General features: G+C 45.6%; 1 protein-coding gene across 1 annotated transcript in view; it reads right to left on the bottom strand.

Moving 5' to 3' along the window:
- The window catches only part of MAML3 (mastermind like transcriptional coactivator 3), a 978339-nt gene that overhangs the window by 400701 nt on the left and 557637 nt on the right, over window positions 1–20001 (bottom strand). The window lies entirely within an intron of this gene.

Here is a 20001-nt window from a genome sequence, read left to right as displayed (position 1 = left end):
TCAGAGCGAAGGCTATGGGGCCGGTGCGAGCAGTATGCATCAGTCACTGCTCACTTCAGGCGAAGATCTGCTATTTACAAGGTATGCAGGAGGCACAGTTGTTGGGAGTTTTCGGCTGGTGGGGCTTGGGGATCCCTGCTAGTCACATTATAGCTATGCTGGTACTGGGTGGGCCTGAGCCCAAAGTGGGTGGGCCTGGGCCCACCCAAGCCCACCCTTGGCTACGCCACTGTGTGGATGAAGAAATAATTGTCGTTGTCAACTACAAGAAGTGCATTTGCAAGGACTGTCTTGCAAAAGAAAACCCCAATATATAATTGTTTAGTAGAAGCATTGAGCCTATTCGACCTAGGAAATGCTATCTCATAATTCCTGTAATCATAAAGCCTGCATGAAGACCAAGAACCTTGGGAAGTCCTCTTGTGAACAGATGTGGGCATTGTGCCTAGATGTTAGATAATGATGTGACCAAGACCAAAAACCAGTCTTTCACACCTTCACTTTCTTTTTCAAGTTATATACTACTACTTATCACTTCTATAGCGCTACAAGGCATACGCAGCGCTGTACACCATACAAGAAAAGACAGTCCCTGCTCAAAGAGCTCACAATCTAAATAGGACAAACATACAGACAGACAACTAAGAGGTAAGGGAATTAAAAAGGTGGGGATGAAAGGGTACAGGAGAAGTGAGTAGTGGTTAGGAGTCAAAAGCAGCGTTAAAGAGGTGGGCTTTTAGCATGGATTTGAAAACGGTCAAAGGCGGGGCTAGAAGTCTATTCCAGGCGTGAGGTGCAGCGAGATAAAAGGAACGGAGTCTGAGCAGTAGAGGAGAAGGGGACAGACAAGAGAGATTTATCCACAGAACGGAGTACCCGAGGGGGGGCGTAGGGAGAGACAAGAGTGGAGAGGTACTGGGGAGCGGCAGAGTGAATGCACTTATAGGTCAGTAAGAGAAGTTTGAATTGAATGTGGAAATGGATAGGGAGCCAGTGAAGTGACTTGAGGAGAGGGCTAATGTGAGCATAGCGACTCTGACGGAAAATGAGTCGCGCAGCAGAGTTTTGGACTGATTGAAGAGGAGAGAGATGGCTAAGTGGGAGGCCGGCGAGAAGCAGATTGCAATAATCTAGGCGAGAGGTGATAAGAGTGTGGATAAGGGTAATAAATACTCTAATAGTGGAGGACACTACTCATTTCTGTGTAAAAGTTTTATATAACATTTTTTGTACATAAAGGAAAGCCCTCAGAATATAACATCCTACATCTGAAACTCTTAAGCTGCCATTGCACAAGTGGTCATAAACTTCTCTTTCATTGGGCACCTCCCCTCGCACACTACTTTCCAATGTGTTCAATTTTCATATCATACCATTACCACTAATAACTCTGCAGCATTGCTTTTATCATTCAAAAACTGTCCTCCACCCAGTGGCGTAGCCAGAAGACAATTTTTGGGTGGGCCAGCGGGTTGGATGGGTGGGCACTACAACCCCCCCCCCCCCCCCCCCCCCCCACACACACACACACATACGGTCCAGCACAGTTATCGGCGCTGCCTCCACTCACCTTCTCCCACCGTGGCGCTGCCTCCTCTCCTGCACTTCATGGTCTCTGGCTCCCACCCCCGTGGCAGTGCTCTAACGGCGCTGCCTGCCTGACAGCTGACAGACGCGGCGCGATGACGTCCTGCTCCGGGACCTTCCCTCTGCCATGTGCAATCCGTCCTGCGTAAACAGGAAGTTGAATCAACGCGGCAGAGGGAAGGCCCCGGAGCAGGAGGACGTCGCGCCGCATCTGTCAGCTGTCAGGCAGGCAGCGCTGATAGCAAATTGAAAGCACTGCCGCGAGGGTGGAAGACAGAGACCGTGAAGTGCAGGAGAGGAGGCAGCGCTACGGCGGGGGTGAGATGGGCCTGAGACAAAACTGGGTGGGCCTGGGCCCATCCAGGCCCACCCATAGCTACGCCCCTGCCTCCACCATAAAAAAACAATTTCAATCAAAGCAGTTATAAAGACTACTTATCTGGAGTCCAAAAGAGAGCCATGCTGAATTTCCATGAGCTTTCTTAACGAATAAACAGCACTCCCCTTTGATGCCCCACACTGTGGGTTTTATCAACAGACTGCCTCAGGGACTCGGGTGAGCCCAAATACAAGAATTCTGTCCAATTTTAACTCTCAACATTTCCACGCCTCCAATACTTGCTTCAATATGGCAATAATGATGTGAGGCAGCCACTGGCAAAAGATCCCAAACAAAGGTATTTGACTTGCTGACGGATACTGTACACTTGGCAGGGCAAAAGCATTGATTAAGAAATCGTGGATACGATGCTGGAAGCAGTCCAGCAGCGTGATGGGGCTATCCAGTCTTTTGCACTGAGTATCACGTGTTTGATTATCTCCCAGTTGGTAAGAAGTTGTACGCCTGTACTCATTGCAAAGAGCTCCTAGCACTCAAGGAATGGGTCCAATCTCTGGAGGCTGGAGTAGCAGACTTGGAGGAGCTGAGGCAGACAGATAGGTTTATAGAGGAGGCCTACAGGGACATAGTAAAGAAGTCCCACCTCGAGTCTGGCAACCTCTGTGCTGCCACAGAAGCAAGAGTCACCTGAAGGGAGAGCATCACGGTGAAGAGGCAGGAAGTGATCCTGTAGCCAGGACCTGCCCTCCAGGGGATGCAATATCCTCTCACACCAAGGATGCGTTTTCTGGGGCTTCTGCCCAGGAGGGAAGGGTTAGGACGGCTGTTGTAGTTGGAGATTCGATCATGTTTTTGCCAAAAATGGACGTGCAGCAAAATGAAAATTGTCGTGTGTCCATTTTGGGTCTGAGACCTTACCGCCAGCCCTCCCTGGTCCTACCTTTAAAGTTGCGCTGGTGACCTAGTGGCCTGTGCAGGGGAGGGAGGCATGTTATTCCTGCCCATTGTGCTGCCACTATTCCCCTTCCCGGCACCGCCGTACTTTAAAAATGGTGGCCGAGACTCTCTGCGGAAGTCTCGTGAGACTGTCGAGACCCGCGACACTACTGTGGGAAGTCTCAGCCGCCATTTTGAAGACACAGCGGTGCTGCCAGGCAGGAGGAATAGCAGCAGGAAAAAACATGTTCCCCCCCCCCCCCCCCCGGGAGAGACCAATAGACCACCAGGGCCCTTCGAGCAGGACCAGGGCAGCAGGAGCGTCAGCTGCAGCAGTATGGGGGGCAGCAGTGCGGCAGTAGGGGGGTGTCGGGCAGCGGCCAAGCAGGGGGCCAAGACCACCCTCAGTCCGCCCCTGAATCCCCTAAATTGTACATAAGTACATAAGTAGTGCCATACTGGGAAAGACCAAAGGTCCATCTAGCCCAGCATCCTGTCACCGACAGTGGCCAATCCAGGTCAAGGGCACCTGGCACGCTCCCCAAACGTAAAAACATTCCAGACAAGTTATACCTAAAAATGAGGAATTTTTCCAGTCCATTTAATAGCGGTCTATGGACTTGTCCTTTAGGAATCTATCTAACCCCTTTTTAAACTCCGTCAAGCTAACCGCCCGTACCACGTTCTCCGGCAATGAATTCCAGAGTCTAATTACACGTTGGGTGAAGAAAAATTTTCTCCGATTCGTTTTAAATTTACCACACTGTAGCTTCAACTCATGTCCTCTAGTCCTAGTATTTTTGGATAGCGTGAACAGTCGCTTCACATCCACCCGATCCATTCCACTCATTATTTTATACACTTCTATCATATCTCCCCTCAGCCGTCTCTTCTCCAAGCTGAAAAGCCCTAGCCTTCTCAGCCTCTCTTCATAGGAAAGTCGTCCCATCCCCACTATCATTTTCGTCGCCCTTCGCTGTACCTTTTCCAATTCTACTATATCTTTTTTGAGATACGGAGACCAGTACTGAACACAATACTCCAGGTGCGGTCGCACCATGGAGCGATACAACGGCATTATAACATCCGCACACCTGGACTCCATACCCTTCTTAATAACACCCAACATTCTATTCGCTTTCCTAGCCGCAGCAGCACACTGAGCAGAAGGTTTCAGCGTATCATCGACGACGACACCCAGATCCCTTTCTTGATCCGTAACTCCTAACGCGGAACCTTGCAAGACGTAGCTATAATTCGGGTTCCTCTTACCCACATGCATCACTTTGCACTTGTCAACATTGAACTTCATCTGCCACTTGCACGCCCATTCTCCCAGTCTCGCAAGGTCCTCCTGTAATCGTTCACATTCCTCCTGCGACTTGACGACCCTGAATAATTTTGTGTCATCGGCGAATTTAATTACCTCACTAGTTATTCCCATCTCTAGGTCATTTATAAATACATTAAAAAGCAACGGACCCAGCACAGACCCCTGCAGGACCCCACTAACTACCCTCCTCCACTGAGAATACTGGCCACGCAATCCTACTCTCTGCTTCCTATCTTTCAACCAGTTCTTAATCCATAATAATACCCTACCTCCGATTCCATGACTCTGCAATTTCTTCAGGAGTCTTTCGTGCGGCACTTTGTCAAACGCCTTCTGAAAATCCAGATATACAATATCAACCGGCTCCCCATTGTCCACATGTTTGCTTACCCCCTCAAAAAAATGCATTAGATTGGTGAGGCAAGACTTCCCTTCACTAAATCCGTGCTGACTTTGTCTCATCAGTCCATGTTTTTGTATATGCTCTGCAATTTTATTCTTAATAATAGCCTCCACCATCTTGCCCGGCACCGACGTCAGACTCACCGGTCTATAATTTCCCGGATCTCCTCTGGAACCTTTCTTAAAAATCGGAGTAACATTGGCTACCCTCCAGTCTTCCGGTATTACACTCGATTTTAGGGACAGATTGCATATTTCTAACAGTAGCTCCGCAAGTTCATTTTTTAGTTCTATTAATACTCTGGGATGAATACCATCAGGTCCCGGTGATTTACTACTCTTCAGCTTGCTGAACTGACCCATTACATCCTCCAAGGTTACAGAGAATTTGTTTAGTTTCTCCGACTCCCCCGCTTCAAATATTCTTTCCGGCACCGGTGTCCCCCCCAAATCCTCCTCGGTGAAGACCGAAGCAAAGAATTCATTTAATTTCTCCGCTACGGCTTTGTCCTCCTTGATCGCCCCTTTAACACCATTTTCGTCCAGCGGCCCAACCGACTCTTTGGCCGGTTTCCTGCTTTTAATGTATCTAAAAAAGTTTTTACTATGTATTTTTGCTTCCAACGCTAATTTCTTCTCAAAGTCCTTTTTTGCCCTCCTTATCTCCGCTTTGCATTTGGCTTGGCATTCCTTATGATCTATCCTGTTACTTTCAGTTGGTTCTCTTCTCCACTTTCTGAAGGATTGTTTTTTGGCTCTAATGATTTCCTTTATCTTACTGTTTAGCCACGCCGGCTGACGTTTAGTCTTTTTTCCCTTTTTTCTAATACGTGGAATATATTTGTCCTGAACCTCCAGGATGGTGTTTTTAAACAGCATCCACGCCTGATGCAAGTTTTTTACTCTGCGAGCTGCTCCTTTCAGTCTTTTTTTCACCATTTTTCTCATTTTGTCGTAATCACCCTTTCTATAGTTAAACGCTAGCGTACTTGATTTCCTAGTTTCACTTCCTTCAATGCCAATATCAAAACCGATCATATTATGATCACTGTTATCAAGCGGCCCTCGTATCGTTACCCCCTGCACTAGATCATGAGCACCACTAAGGACTAAGTCTAGTATTTTTCCTTCTCTTGTCGGCTCCTGAACTAGCTGTTCCATGAAGCTGTCCTTGATTTCATCAAGAAATCTTATGTCCCTTGCGTGTACAGATGTTACATTACCCCAGTCTATATGCGGGTAATTGAAATCCCCCATTATTATTGTGTTGCCCAGTTTGTTTGCGTCCCTGATTTCCTTTAACATTTCCGCATCCGTCTGTTCGTCCTGGCCAGGCGGACGGTAGTACACTCCTATCACTATCCTTTTCCCCTTTGCACATGGAATTTCAATCCACAGTGATTCCAAGGAGTGTTTTGCTTCCTGCAGAATTTTCAATCTATTTGATTCAAGGCTCTCGTTAATATACAATGCTACCCCTCCACCAATCCGATTCACCCTATCACTACGATATAATTTGTACCCCGGTATGACAGTGTCCCACTGGTTATCCTCCTTCCACCAGGTCTCAGAGATGCCTATTATATCTAATTTTTCATTTAGTGCAATATATTCTAACTCCCCCATCTTATTTCTTAGGCTCCTGGCATTCGCATATAGACATTTCAAACTATGTTTGTTGTTCCTAAGTACATCATGCTTAGTACTTGACAGTATTAATTGGCAATCTTTTGTCTGATTTTTATTGTTATTTAAAGATACCCGATCTACTACAATCTCTTTTGCAACCTCACTATCAGGATACTCTATCTTCCCTGTTATGGAGTTTCAAGGCCAAGAAAAGAATATCCACATTCCTGGCTCAGATATCATGCTTGGGCATTGATGGAGGTACTGCTATCGCTATTTATCATTTGTGTGATGCTACTAGATGTACACAGAGCTACTGATCAGTTGTAGACATCCACACCTTGAATCAAAACAATGTCCTATCATCCTTCATGCCAGCTCTGTCCACTGACTTTATAAATCACTCTCCCCCCGAGTCATTCACAGTATACACTTGTGGTAGGAGAGATTATAAAAGAGCAGCTTTCAAAACCCAAGACCTTGCTCGTGCCCAGAAAAATAAATAAATAAATAAAAAACTGAATTAAACAGAGGCATCCTGAGGTACTTTATTCTGTCTAGCTGCTGATTCAGTGGTCTGAAGGGAAAGTACTGCCACAGTCGGCTTACTACAAGTCTTGCATTTGCTGTGTATACAGGTTAAAACAGCGTTCAAGGGTTTGGTCTCTTGCAGGGGAGTTTTGCAGAATAATTTTCCAGATAAAGTAGAGGAGTGTGGTAGCCGTGTTAGTCCACTCTTAAGGTTATCAATAGAAATCAAACAAAATAAAACATGGAAAAGAAAATAAGATGATACCTTTTTTATTGGACATAACTTAATACATTTCTTGATTAGCTTTCAAAGGTCGCCCTTCTTCCTCAGGTCGGAAATAAGCAAATGTGCTAGCTGACAGTGTATAAAAGTGAAAACATTCAAGCATTACTATGACAGTCTGACAGGGTGGGAGGAGGGGGGTGGGTAGGAAGTATGCATGGGGACATCAAAGCATATCATTGATATTCTTAGGTGTGGATAGGTGAGGGGAGGGTGATCAACAGAGAAATACAGTTTTATGGTTTATAATGGGCTAGGAACCCCAGATCCTTGTTAAGTCCTTTCTGTTGGGTGTTAAAATATTCAATCATTCTGACTTCAAAGGTCTTACGTTCTTGTATGGTTTTAAAGTTACCTTTCAGGATTCTCACTGTGAAGTCACTGGTACAGTGTCCTGGTCCTGTAAAATGCTGACCAACAGGGGTGGGAGCCCTACTGGCACCAGTATTGTTCATGTGATGTCTATGTAAATTGAATCTTGTCTTAAGCATCTGGCCTGTTTCTCCAATATAGCATCCTTCGTTACATTTTTTACACTGAATGATATATACCACATTGGAAGATGAGCAAGTGAAAGATCCCTTTATGTTGAATATCTTTCCTTTGTGGATGACTTTGGGGTCCTGTGAAATATTTTGGCATAGTTTGCAACTGGATAAATTACAGGGAAGTATGCCCTTCTGTTCCTTTTCAGTCTTTTCACCCCACCCCTCACCTATCCACACCCATCCTGTTAGAATATCAATGATATGCTTTGATGTCCCCATGCATACCTCCTACCCACCCCCATCCTCCCACCCTGTCAAACTGTCATAGTAATGCTTGAATGTTTTCACTTATATGCACTGTCAGCTAGCACATTTGCTTATTTCCGATCTGATGAAGAAGGGCAACCTTCGAAAGCTAATCAAGAAATGTATTAAGTTATGTCCAATAAAAAAGGTATCATCTTATTTTCTTTTCCATGTTTTATTTTGTTTGATTTCTATTGATAACCAGATAAAGTATAAACTGGCTTGAGGAGATTCAGGCTGTACTAGGGTAGATTGGGGTGGGGGGGAGAGAATGCACAGATACTTTACAGAAGACCTTAGCAGGCTGTGGTGATTTTTACTGCACCCACAAAAATGATTAAAAGATGTTGTAATGGATAGAGGTTTTCAGACCACTCAGGTCCCTTCAGATTTATAAAGGGCAGGGCTTTTTTTGAGGGGGTACTTGGGGGTACTGAGTACCGGCACCTTTTCCACTGTCTGCAAAAATTGACCCACGGTCCCCAAGTTTTAATGAAAGAGCTCAGGCTCTGCACACCAATTCTGCATTGTCATGATTCTGTGACTGGTTGCAGGGGGCCTGGCTATTGTGGGGTGGGTCCCTCAGTGATTACTCCACCCTTGAAGAGTGGCCTAGCATTTGAGTACCGGCACCTTTTTTTGCTAGAATAAATACACTGATAAAGGGTGAGGGGCAGAACACGGACCTATGTTTATTCTCACACTCAAATTTCTTCTTTCACTCCATATGAATGAAAGAAGGCTGGTGGACTGGTTGTGAATCCCAAAGTAACTGAAAAGAAATTTCCCCAAGCTCTCTGTCACATGAATATGAACGACACAAGAGATAGGATTCTAAAGCCTAGGTAAGATTTTGATTCATGATGCTCCTGTGCACATACCTTAGGAATTATCAAAGCAAAAAAAAAAAAATTCTCCAGCACTACAAAGGGCGGACTTCACATACTGTAGCACGGACAGATGCACACTTATCTCATCTCATCACCCCATGTAAACTATGTCCTTAATCACCATACAGTCATCTAACAATACTCTACCACAAATACCCCCCCTAATCTAAGCAAGCTTACACCAAACTCAGTAATCAGTATTCATTCCTCCCACAGACAGAAGTGGTTTAGAGAAGCTTTCACACATTACATGATTTCTACACCACAAAAGGTGGTAAGTTTAAACCAACTGTCCTATAAGAAGAATGTTATAGTTATACAGGGGGGACGGGTTCCCACATCAAGGCCCACTACCCTACTTTCACCAAGGCGAAATGGAATTTAGTAACAGGTACCGTCAAGTCAAAGTCAACTCATGGATAATTGCCAATCTGAGTGGTGCAACTTGTCGGTATGTAATTTTAACCAAGATTTACAGCACCCACTTGCTCATCGATCAGGCAGTATAAAACAGTGGCGTAGCAATGGGGGGCCTTGGGGGCCTGGGCCCCCCCAAAATTGGATCTGGGGCCTCTGGGGTCCCCAACCCAAGCCAGTGGAAGCCTTTCTCCAGCACTCTCTGTGCATTGACTGCCCTCTCACGTCGCGTGCATGCTCGGTGTTAGTGAAACTGAGCATGTGTGACACTCATTATCAGTGAGCTGACACTTAAATATTTTGGGGGTGATACTTGAAACAGCTGTGGCGAAACATGATTCATGTCGGATAATAGCCCCCGCCTGACAACGTTCTAAACAGCTATAAGACGAGTACTGTTTGGAGTTTTTGTTTTAATCCTTAGCTCCCTCTCCTGCTTACAGTCCTCTCTCTGCTGCTGCCCCACCTAGAGGAAGTTGCATCAGAGGAGGCAATATCTCCCCCTACATTCCTACCCGTAACCTCCGCTCTCAAGACAAATCCCTCCTCTCAGTACCCTTCTCCACCACTGCCAACTCCAGGCTCCGCCCTTTCTGCCTCGCCTCACCCCATGCCCCCTCCATGCCCATCTTCAAATCCTTGCTCAAAGCCCACCTCTTCAATGTTGCCTTCGGCACCTAACCACTACCTCTATTCAGGAAATCTAGACTGCCCCAACTTGACATTTCGTCCTTTAGATTGTAAGCTCCTTTGAGCAGGGACTGTCCTTCTTTGTTAAACTGTACAGCGCTGCGTAACCCTAGTAGCGCTCTAGAAATGTTAAGTAGTAGTAGTAGGAGGAGGCGGGACAGCTGCAGAGAGAAGCCCAGGTAGCAGGAAGTAGTGTGTCTTCCTGGATGCCGGTGACTCACTGGAGGACCACGAGGTAGCAGCGAGATGATTCTGAACCCGCAGGAGCCTGAGGATGAAGACAGAGGTACACTGAGCCGCCAGATTCAAGGGAGAGAGGAAGGGAAGGGAGAAATAGTTGCCGGACTGTGGGGACAGGGAGACTAAAGACAGAAAAAGACAGCTTTTCTGATGCTGGTTTTAATGCTCTGCCTGCAGCCGGAATGGCTATTTACAAACTGGCCAGGCAGGCTGAAAACCAGCTAGTTGGCAACCCTACATATGGGGGGGGTTGACCAATGAAAAAAAGTGCAAGCTGTGGCAGTGGGGGAAAAACATGCTTTGGGGGAGGGGGCTGGCAGAAGGGGGAAAAAAGGGGCTGTGGGGGGGAGGGGGTAGATTGACTTATAGTCGAGTATATACTGTACTTAAACATTGTTCTCAGCCTTATAGTCAGGCTCCGGTTTCAGTTGTGTTGGGAAGGGGTGTGTGCAGGTTGAGTGGTTGTCAACATTTTTTGTGGCCATATAAAACTGTGTGACCCTGTAGATGCAGACTAATGATGCATTTATGGGGAGTCCACTCAAGGTCTGACCCTATTCGGGGTCCCAACCCCACAGTGTGTGAAGCTGTGTTTGAGATAAAGACAATAACCAGAAGACGACAGCATTATCCTGCAGAGCTGTCTGATTCACATGAATTTCCAATTAAAGATTCCTGACAGCCACTGTAACCAAACCCCACCCCCCTGAAAATTGGTGTTCCCATAAAGGTGAATGCCCTACTTCCCCATCAACTGCCACCTCTGACCTGACACTTGGGACCATCAAACAACAATATCACATAAACCTCAGCTCCACAGATGGAACGGTAAACTAGGGCTGTCAGAAGGCGCTGGGGGGAGATTCACAGCAGGCCCTCCTGCGAAAGAGCTCTGAGTCTATTTTTATATTTGGTAAAGGTCAAGAAAAATACAATTAGACATCATTGCTGCTACAAAGGCCGCTGTAATGTCATGATCCAACACAATTAAAAATAAGGATGGCAGGAGGTGAAGGCAGGTCAATTCTACGGGCTTCGTTTTCAGATTTCCTTATGCTCATATTAGCCCTCTCCTTAAGTCACTTGACTGGCTTCCTATCCGTTTCCGCATACAGTTCAAACTCCTCTTGTTGACCTATAAGTGCATTCACTCTGCAGCTCCTCAGTACCTCTCCACTCTCATCTCTCCCTACATTCCTCCATGGGAACTCCGTTCACTGGGTAAATCTCTCTTATCTGCACCCTTCTCCTCTACTGCTAACTCCAGACTCCGTTCCTTTTATCTTGCTGCACCATATGCCTGGAATAGACTTCCTGAGCCGGTACGTCAAGCTCCATCTCTGGCCGTCTTCAAATCTAAGCTAAAAGCCCACCTTTTTGATGCTGTTTTTAACTCCTAACCCTTATTCACTTGTTCAGAACCCTTATTTTATCATCCTCGCTTTAATATTCCCTTATCTCTTGTTTGTCCTGTTTGTCCTAATTAGATTGTAAGCTCTGTCGAGCAGGGACTGTCTCTTCATGTTCAAGTGTACAGCGCTGCGTACGTCTAGTAGCGCTATAGAAATGATAAGTAGTAGTAGTAGTATTTCCTCATCTTGTACCAAGGAGGAAAATCCTGTTGCAGTATTTCTCAGAACTGGTCTTCACTTGCGTGAAAAATCAAATAATTACCTGCACAGGATGTCCGATAGGTCAATCACAGCGTAATCCACTGGAAAGTCAATATAAAGAAGGTAGCCCCGAGCTGAGCCCAGCATGTTCCGCAATCAGGGGCATTTTCGAAAGAGAAGGGTGCCCGTCTTCCGACACAAATCGGGAGATGGGCGTCCTTCTCTCCGGGTCGCCCAAATTGGCATAATCGAAAGCCGATTTTGGGCGCCCTCAACTGCAGTCCGTCGCGGGGACGACCAAAGTTCACGGGGGCGTGTTGGAGGCGTAGCGAAGGCGGGACTGGGGTGTGCTTAAGAGATGGGCATCCTTTGCCGATAATGGAAAAAAGGGCGTCCCTGAGGAGCATTTGGCTGACTTTACTTGGTCCATTTTTTTTTTTACGACCAAGCCTCAAAAAGGTGCCCAAACTGACCAGATGACCACCGGAGGGAATTGGGGATGACCTCCCCTTACTCCCCCAGTGGTCACCAACCCCCTCCCACCCTAAAAAAAAAAACTTAAAAATGTTTTTTTGCCAGCCTCAAATGTCATACCCAGCTCCATGACAGCAGTATGCAGGTCCTTAGAGCAGTTTTAGTGGGTGCAGTGCACTTCAAGCAGGCCGACCCAGGCAGGACTTTGTCTCTCGGCGGCCCTGCTCATGTGGCAATTAAGCCACCGCAGAATTATGACTAAACACAATTGATAAGCCGGGTGAAGTAACAGAGTGGTGAGTGTTGGGTGCTACAAGGTTAAAAATAGACATCTCTCCTATTCACAGCACAGTTAACAATCTTACTTTATAAATGTGCTTATGCAGCCTTTCCTACATATGTTACGTGATATTTAAATTATTAAAGTTTTTTAGGTGCATTGATCCAATGAGTGTTGAACTTTACAGTCTTCACACACCCAAATTCATCATTGGTCTACTTTTTGAAAACTTTAAATATACATATGCACCAATTAAGTTTCATCTACTAATTATTTACTATGGAGAATTCATGCATTTTCTTTATTTTTCTCTGAATTTGATCTGGTATTTATACAGTGGGCAGGAAGCATGAGCTAATCCTTTCCAAAGATAGGGGACTTCCAGGGAAAGAGACTCACATAGTGCTTGAACCACGTCCTTTCCAAGCCTTCAGAGGCCCATGAGCAAATGTCCAACAGCATTCCTGGATGCCAAGAAATCAGCACCTGAGCTCTTGATCAGAACCACATAAGAGGAAGGAATATGTTAATAAACCTGTTCAAGAACTCAAGATACTATTAGATACTCTCATATCACCCCTCTCCTCAAGTCGCTTCACTGGCTCCCAATCTGCTACCGTATACAGTTCAAGCTTCTCCTATTGACCTTCAAGTGCACTCAATCTGCAGCCCCCCATTACCTCTCTACCCTCCTCTCCCCGTATGTTCCCACCCGTAACCTCCGCTCTCAGGACAAATCACTCCTATCTGTACCCTTCTCCTCCACCGCTAACTCCAGACTCCGCCCCTTCTGCCTCGCATCACCTTATGCCTGGAACAGACTTCCCGAGCCCATACGCCATGCGCCCTCCATGCCCACTTTCAAGTCCTTACTCAAAGCCCATCTCTTCTCCCTTGCTTTTGGCGCCTAACCACCTTCCCCATTCATGATACCTACTACACTGACTACATAGTTTGTTACCTTTAGATTGTAAGCTCTCTTGAGCAGGGACTGTCCTTCCCCATGTTTAAACTTGTACAACGCTGCGTAACCCTGGCAGCGCTATAGAAATGCTAAGTAGTAGTAGTAGTACACGAGAAATATATCTATTTATCTATGGGTATATGATTTATCCATGCATAAATAATTTATCTTTAAAATCAAAGTGCCGGAAGATTGGAGGGTGACCGATGTAAAACCAATTTTTTAAAAAGGGTTCCAGAGATAACCTGGGAAATTATAGACCTGTGAGCTTGACAGAGTGCCAAGTAAAATGGTAGAGACTGTTATAAATAACAAATTACTGAACATATACATAGGCGTGGATAAATGGGACAAAGCTAATGGATTTATCCAAGGGAAATCTTGCTTCACCAATCTGCTACATTGCTTTGAAGGGGTGGATATACATGTGGATGAAGGTGAGCTGGTTGATATTGTGCATCTGGATTTTCAAAAGGCATTTGACAAAGGACCTCAAGAACAACTCCTGAGGAAATTAGAAAGTTATGGGATAGGAGGCAGTGTCCTATTGTTGATTAAGAACATACTGGGACAGATTGAAGGCCCATCAAGTCCAGCATCCTGTTTCCAACAGTGGCCAATTCAGGTCACAAGTACCTGGAAAGATCCCAGAACAGTAAAACATATTTTATGCTGCTTATCCTAGAAATAAGAAGTGTATTTTCCCAAGTCCATCCTAATAATGACTTATGGACTTTTCTTTTAAGAAGATATCCAAATCTTTTTAAAACCCTGCTAAGCTAACTGCTTTTACCATATTCTCTGGCAACAAATTCCAGAGTTTAATTACACTTTGAATGAAGAAATATTTTCTCTGGTTTGTTTTAAAGTTTACTACTTTATAGCTTCATTGTATGCCCCCTAGTTCTAGTATTTTTGGAAACACTAAACAAGCAACAGGCTAGGGCTCTTCAGCTTGGAGAACAGAAAGCTGAGGGGAGATATGTTAGAGGTCTATAAAATACAGCGTGGAGTGGAACGGATGAATGTGAATCTCTTATTTACTCTTTCCAAAAATACAAGGACTCATGGGCATGTAATGAAGCTACTAGGTAAATTTAAAACACATCAGAGAAAATGATTCTTCATGAAATGTATAATTAAATTCTGGAATTCGTTGCCAGAGAATGTAGTAAAAGTAGTTAGCTGAGCAGGGTTAAAAAAAGGTTTGGACACGTTCCTAAACGAAAAGTCCATTTAAGGTGGACTTGGGGAAAATCCACTGCTTATTCCTGAGTGAAGTAGCATAAAATCTGTTTTACTCTTTTGAGATCTTGCCAGATATTTGTGACCTGAATTGGACACTGTTGGAAACAGGATAGTGGGCTTGATGGACCTTTGATCTGTCCCAGTATGGCAATGCTCTATCCAGTACGTTTTTACTAGTAAAAAAGGTGCCGGTACTCAAATGCCAGGCCACCCTTCAGGAGTGAGGTGATCACTGAGGGATCCACCCCACAATAGCCAGGCCCCCTGCAACCAGTCACAGAATCTATGACAAGGCAGAATTGGTGTGTAGAACCTGAGCTCTTTCATTAAAACTTGGGGACCATGGGTCAATTTTAGCAGACAGTGGAAAAGGTGCCAGTTCTCAGTACTCCCAAGTACCCCCTCAAAAAAAGCCCTGGCTCTATCTATCTATCTATCTATCTATCTATCTATCTATCTATCTATACTAATAGCTCAGAGGCTCAGTCCCGACAGAACACCAAGGGAGGTTGGAAACCTGGAATGGTACCAGAAGGGAAGGGAACCCAGCCTTACAGTCACTCTCTGGAAGCCCAAGAGTCAGTCCATGGGGGCGGGCCAGGATGCAGAGTTAGCCCAGTATCCCTAGCTCACTAAGCAATACAATATAGATTCACACTGAGGCTGGTAGGAGGGTCAAGAAGAACACTGTGATGGGAGATGAGGGAGCTCAGATGGTGTGGTTGGAACAGGGAGAGCTTCAGACTGTCTCAGAGTTACCCTTCCCTGGAGGACAGGAAGAAATGGAGGTTGCTGCAGAATGAATTAAACAAGCAGGTCAGTGTTTATCTGCCTGGAAGCTACTGTTAACTTACATCATCCCAGTGACTGGTTCCAGGAGTTTGCCAGTTGCTAGTATGAGGGTGGAGGGACGAGGCTCAGTACTTAAAGTGAGGTATGTGATTCCTGGGGTTCATTACTTTTTATTGACAAATGTTTCTCATTTTTTGAAGATGTAATTAGTCCATACTTGAGGCTGAAATTTTGAAGGATTAAGCCATTGATATCCCTCTATCTTGTGGTATAAATAAGTCACATACCCCACTTTTGGTACCTTTTCGCTCAGCAGGTACCATACATATATATATAGATATGTATATTCCACAAGCAGGTTGTCTAACCTACAGTAATCATCTGAAACAGAGTAAATACCATATCCTACCATATCACGTCTTAATGGGCTGAATGCTTCATCTGAATTGTTGGAGGAGTGACAGGTTTTTTTTACCACTAATATATTTTCTGCAATCCAGGATATGAATTTCTAGCTCTCAGCTTTTTAAACCACCCTCACAGTGCATTAAAAAAAAAAAATAAAGGTTAATCTCTTTTAACAGTTTGGAAAAATAGCTGAAATTGCTTGTTGTTTGACAATGTGAGGTTTGCATTTGAAAAGACAAAAAGAGAAAAAAGTAGGCGTGAACAAAGCTTAGAGCGTGCTAGGGCTTCTGCTATTACCACACACCTTCGTGTGTACGGCAGAATGGGTCCCGTCCAACGCACTTCAACCACGGTTTTACAATCTAGAAAACAAGCTGTCAATGCTACAGGCTAGATCCAGCCCAGTAGGTTGGGATTACCGGCCCCAGTGCGGTTTTTTTCTAGCAAAAAAGGTGCCGGTACTCAAATGCAAGGCCACCCTTCAGGGGTAGGGTGATCACTGAGGGACCCACCCCCACAATAGCCAGGCCCCCTGCAACCAGTCACAGAATCTATGACAAGGCAGAATTGGTGTGTAGAGCCTGAGTTCTTTCATTAAAATTTGGGGACCATGGGTCAATTTTAGCAGACAATGGAAAAGGTGCCGGTACTCAGTACCCCCTCAAAAAAAGCCCTGACCGGCCCTCTCCTTGTGTCCTAACCTTATGTATCAGGCTGCCAAAATATGCATTCCTGAGCCCCTGCTCCAAAAATATGCCAATCAATAGGGGGTGGCCCATTCTGAGAAACTACTACTACTACTACTTAACATTTCTAAAGCGCTACTAGGGTTACGCAGCGCTGTACAGTTTAACAAAGAAGGACAGTCCCTGCTCAAAGGAGCTTACAATCTAATGGACAACATGTGCAGACAGTCAATTGGGGCAGTCTAGATTTCCTGGACAGAGGTAAAATGCTTAGGTGCCGAAGGTGACATTGAAGAGATGGGCTTTGAGTAAGGCCTCATGGCACTGAAGCTTCAGCTTTTGGAGGGATGTATAAAACTCTTGAGTTCAGGGCGTAGCCTTTTCGAGGATCCAGCTACAAGGGTTCCTTCTTCCCAGAGGCGGTTCTGAAAGGAGCATGCAGAACTACAGGAGGTGGGGTTACCACACTGGGGAGCCCATCTGAGCCTTGGCTCCCTGCTCAAGGGCCTAAGGAGAAAGTGGTCACAGCTGTCCCCTGGTCCATACTGGAAGGAAAGAAGCTTGTTCCCAAAAAGACTGAACTAATCAGTAGTTACGAGTCTGATCCATTATCCCTTTAGACATATGCAGGGCAATTTCCATACCAGGGTGCCTGTTAGGAGCCTATCCAGCTTAATTTCGAAGGAGATCACCAGCCATCTTCCAACACAAATTGGGAGATGGCCGGTGATCTCCTAAAGCCAGCCAAATCAGTATAATGGAAAGCCGATTTTGGCCGGCGCCAACTGCTTTCCGTCGCGGAGACGGCCAAACTTCAAGGGGGCGTTTCGGTAGGGTAGCGAAGGCGGGAAGGGGGCATGCTTTGACATGGCCGGCTTCGCCCGATAATGGAAAAAAGAAGGGCGTCCCTGGCGAGAATTTGGTCCACTTTATTTGGTCCCTTTTTTTCAGGTCCAAGTCCCAAAAAAGTTCCCAAACTGACCAGATGCTCCTAAATGCCATAGGTACACGTGTTACTGTTAGTATTTGGGAAGTTATGTGTATAAGTGCGAGTTCCACCCCTGCGTACACCCCCTTGCAAATACATGCTATCCAAGATATATGCGTATTCGCAGAATAGATGTAAACTGTCTCAATGTATTATCCAACCATGAATCCAATATACATTCTTCTAGGAGTAATATCCAATATCAGTGAACAAAAATAGTGGTATACAGATGGTACGTCAAAAAAATTTTTCTTTTTTTTTGTTACATTTGTACCCCGCACTTTCCCACTCATGGCAGGCTCAATGCAGCTTACATGGGGCAATGGAGGGTTAAGTGACTTGCCCAGAGTCACAAGGAGCTGCCTGTGCCTGAAGTGGGAATCAAACTCAGTTCCTCAGGACCAAAGTCCACCACCCTAACCACTAGGCCACTCCTCCAACAGTGCAGTGTTTTGGCAGAACATTGCCTTCATCAGGGGTCCAGAGACGCCGTCGGTGTTTTGCTAGTTTTGGTTCTTGGTGATATTCCTGCAGCGACGTGTGGTTTAAGTACATGTTTTAAGAGTACTTCAGTTCCAGATCCCCAATGAAGGCAATGTTTTCCCGAAACACTGCAGTGTCGGGTTATGTTTAGCAAATAAATTATTGTTAAGATATGCCTTCCTTCTGATATGCTAGGTTGTTTTACACTGCAGGCTCAAGTTTGTGGAACTCTCTTCCGTGTGATTTACTGAATATTAAGAATTTTGTTTCCGTTTTGGATGTTACTTAAGGCCAGTGTGTTTTTTTCTAGCAAAAAAGGTGCTGGTACTCAAATACCAGGCCACCCTTCAGGGGTAGGGTGATCACTGAGAGACCCACCCCACAATAGCCAGGCCCCCTGCAACCAGTCACAGAATCTATGACAAGGCAGAATTGGTGTGTAGAGCCTGAGCTCTTTCATTAAAGCTTGGGGACCATGGGTCAATTTTAACAGACAATGGAAAAGGTGCCGGTACTCAGTACCCCCAAGTACCCCCTCAAAAAAAGCCCTGCTTAAGGCCCACCTGTTTACAGAAGCCTTCTTACAAATCATTGTTTGGTATGGAAGATAACTGTATCTCTCTCTCTCTATATATATATATATATATAATTGCAGAACGATGATATATTAATGGCATAAAAATGTATCCATGTGCAGATGTTTCATATTTGTTTTTACATATTGTCTACTGAAAATTATTGTTTAATGTTCTCTTTGTTACCTGCCTAGTAGGTAGGATAGTAGGAGCTAATTTTTTTTTGTAATAAATACATATGAAAATGCCTGGCTTATGCTCTGAACCTGCTTCCACACAACCAGACCAGCAGCCCTCGGAGTCCCCAGGGTGAGGGGGAGCAGGTGTTTCTCTGCAGTGATTCAGACTGCTCAGTTCGGGGCCTGCTTCCACCAGGCTTCAGAGGAAACTGTGACTCACAGCCAGCTGACAATAAAAAAAATGGAAGGGAAGAAAACACCAGGTGGCAATGAATAATGTCTCCAGGTGCAGGCACCAAGCAGCAAGAGAACCTGTGGCACTGGTAAGGGTTCCATTTGGACTAAGGCCTCGAAAAAGGGAGAAGCCATTCACACATTTATGGGGAACCACAAAGATTTACTGTATAATTGGGCGCATATAGTTTCAGAGCCAGTGGTGTTCCTAGCCTGGATGACACCCGGGGCTGATCGCCGATGCGCCCCCCCCCCCGCGAAATGATACCCCCCCCCGGGTGCACGCCGCTGGTGGGGGTGCCGCGGCGCGCGCCTGTCAGCTCCGAGTTCACTAACTTCGCTCGTTCGCTGCAGCTCCCTCTGCCCTGGAACAGGAAGTAACCTGTTCCGGGGCAGAGGGAGCTGCAGCGAACGAGCGAAGTTAGCGAACTCGGAGCCGATAGGCACGCCGCGGCACCCCCCAGCGGCGTGCACCCGGGGCGGACCACCCCCACCGCCCCCTCCTTGGTACACCACTGTTCAGAGCAGGCGTAACATGCTTTACTGCATCATCGCAAAGGGCGCGGAGCATGGTAAGGGTATAGACGTATCTCCAACTTGCACATATACCCCCAAATTCTATAAATGGCATAAAAATTGTAGTGCGCAATTGGGTGCGCAGTTATAGAACAGTGTCAATTAGGCGCAAAAACTAATTAGCTAAATTGGTGATATCAATAATTGTCCTTAATAAGCGCTAATTGACACAAATTAGCAATTAGGCGTCTAACTGATCCATTCCCTATTCTATAAACTGCGCAGAATTGAATTGCCATTACAGAATTTGTGCTTAGCGCCCTCACCAATTACTGAATCTACCTCATATTATTTAGGATACTATTGGTGACACGAGTAGCATGCAACACTTAGTGAAAATGGAACAGACCAGTGGTTCTAGAGGAATAAAAGCCCCCCAAAAAGGTCCAATTCCTTTCTTTGGGAGAGGAAGTTCAAGCACTGCAGCAC

Source organism: Microcaecilia unicolor, chromosome 2 (genome assembly GCF_901765095.1).
Source record: "Microcaecilia unicolor chromosome 2, aMicUni1.1, whole genome shotgun sequence".
Classification (NCBI taxonomy): Eukaryota; Metazoa; Chordata; class Amphibia; order Gymnophiona; family Siphonopidae; genus Microcaecilia; species Microcaecilia unicolor.
This window is presented reverse-complemented; position numbering and strand designations above follow the sequence as displayed.